The following is a 2,833-nucleotide window of genomic DNA, read 5'->3' on the forward strand; positions in this document are numbered from 1 at the left end:
AGTTTGATTCTGTTTCTGTCCACTTTGAATGAAGTTACGATGATCTGAAGGTAAAATGAGTGTTTTTGTCTCTGGAGTCTGGTGGAGAGACACTGAAAATAATAACAGACAGACTGTCAGTGACAGAAACTACTACTGTTAGTGGAACAAACAACTACTACTGTTAGTGGAACAAACAACTACTGTTAGTGGACACACTGTGACAGGTCATTGCAGCCTGTTGTGGCTATTAACTCTGTGAATTAAGTAAAATGTTGTAATTGGAGCCACTAGCTATGACTATTCGAACTACATTTAGTTTTACCAATGGAGTTGACTGTGAAAAATGTTGCGAAAATGACATAGAAATGAACACAATAGTTGTTTGTTAACATTTTGATTTCTCATTGTTGAAGGTCTACAGTGAGTCTTACATTGTCCAATTTTAAAAATGTGTATCCATTACACACTGAATAAAAACGCCCTGACCTCCACCTCTTCCTCTACAGCACAGCAGTGGATATTATTCTCTCTAGTTAGACTAGCTATGGATCCAAAAAAGAGAATTTAATAGTTCATGGATCCTTTCCCCACCAACGCTGCTGGCTTATACTCAACATGCAGGATGAAATTGGCACAATATCTTTTTGGCTCTTTTGATCGTACAGGTTGCTGACCCTGGCTTTAGCTGGTTGTTAAACACCAACACCTGCAGGAACTACTTCCTGCTGCGGAGGAAGACAGCGGACCATCAATGTGAGTAACAAGAATCGACATGAGCTGCTCCTGAGCTCTGAGAGCGAGTGTGTGTGTCCACCATCTCCGTAATGGATTGTGACTGGTTGATTGAAGTTTACTGAGAGCTGCTAATTGGACCAGAATGGAGAAGTGGTTGTGTGTGTGTGTGTGTGTGTGTGTGTCTGTGTGTCTGACTTGTGCTCTGCTTTTTTCAAACAGATGCTCGTGATCAAACTGAGGCACTTCCACACTGCTGGTCCAAAACACATCAGGTTCAGATGTGGTCGAGCCGTCACACAGACTCAGCGTACCTGCCTGTGAACCTACAGGTGAGTCACTTCCTGTCACAGCTCCTGGAGGACAAACTGCAGCAGTTTCCTTTCACACCTGTACACTGCCATCAGCCTCACCTGGCTAAAACGCTCAGGTTGCCGTCCCTGCTCTGCCCCGCTCGTTTGTTCTCCGTCTGTGTGCAGCCTCTGTAACGAGCGCCGTGGCTATTAGCCAAATGGCTGTAACATTACTCCTCTCAGACTCCGCAGTCACTTTGCTCCTCATGTTGGCAATCTGTCTGAATGTGTTCTCTGTTATTGCCTCTGCTCTCCTCCGCCAGCAGACGTTATTAGAGGTTTTTTTTCCTCTTTGTGTTTTTGCATAACAGGCGAAAGCCGACACGCTAATATGCTGCTGCTGATGTTCAGAGCGGCAGCGAGGCGATGAGAGCCGGCAGGTAAAACTGCCTGTTCTCGACCGCTCAGGACAACGAGCTCACATGTCAGATGTTCAGACATGCTGACGAATATGGAGGCCGGACTCAGTGCCACTGGAATACATGAGTCTCAGTAGATTATAATGCCTAAATATAATGTTTGTGGTAATTAACATCTTTAACTTTCTATATCTTACCGGGTTCTGTTGAAGGGTGGTATTCAAATTCTATACCGTCAGTAAATACAGTAAGTATATTTAGCAATGCATTAAGGGACTCATCGATTGTAGATATAAAATTCAGTTTACTTGTCATGAATAAACTATATTTAAATAAATGAATGGGTAAAAATAAACAAAAAGGCAGCGAGTGACTATTTTTATCATTATCATTTTCATCAAGCATCATCAGCCATCAGGATTGTCTTTTATTGTGAAAGCCACAAGCTCACACACATCCTCCTCAGGAGCACAGGGGTTGCGCCGGTTAACTGAAACTTTTCCAACAACTCTCAAACCACCAAAACCAGAAAACCGAAACGGATGCTATAACCCAGTAATCTGTGAAGTTGTGGAAATGGATTCAGTCAACAATGTGAGGCGGTCAAAGCGCTCCACGCTCCACTTCGGGAACTTTTCTGGTTGGGAGTGAATCTTAGAGCAAAACAGCGACGCAGTGTCAGAGCCGACCCGGTGTAATCGAGGCACAGGAAGTGAAACACTGAGAGTGAGCGAGCAAGAGGACAGCAGACTGGAACTGGCTTTTAGTCGTCGGCTGCAGACGGACGGCGAGCTGGCCTTCTTGCTGTTGGACAGTAATATTAGCTGCCTGCTGCGTCCTGTGTTGTTGCACTTTGTTTGACTGTGTTATAGTGATGGGTCGGTAGCGAACGAGCCGGCTCCTGATTGTTTTTTCTGTTAAAGCCGCGTAGTTGGTCAAGATGTGTGGCGGCGTCTGTGTATCTACACTGAGCAGGGGGGGAGGGAGGGGTTACAGACACACACGGCACAGTGAGCACGTGAACAGGAGGGAGGGAGACGTGAGAGAGCGAGAGAACTTGGCGCTAGACTACACACTGGAAAGGTGAGGAGGAAAATGAGTGACAGGAAACGTAGTAAAGTTTGGACCACATTTTATATGTGAATAGTTCAAAGGCAGAGTGTAGACTGTGCAAAGTAAAAATTCATATTGAGCAGCCTTTTTGTCTAATTAAGATGGGTTTTGTTTTTGTTTTTATCATTTATTTTTGTTAGCACTCTGTTCTTATGTGAGTATATTAATAAATTCCTATAAATAATAAACATTTGTATAATGTATGTATTTAACATTCAGTAATGCATTTTTACACATCATTTGGTAATAAATTAATTTAAGCAACAAAAAATTTGAGAGCCACCCTTTGGGAGC

Source organism: Morone saxatilis, unplaced genomic scaffold (genome assembly GCF_004916995.1).
Source record: "Morone saxatilis isolate NCDOM2014 unplaced genomic scaffold, NCSU_SB_2.0 Contig22, whole genome shotgun sequence".
In the NCBI taxonomy this organism is placed as follows: Eukaryota; Metazoa; Chordata; class Actinopteri; family Moronidae; genus Morone; species Morone saxatilis.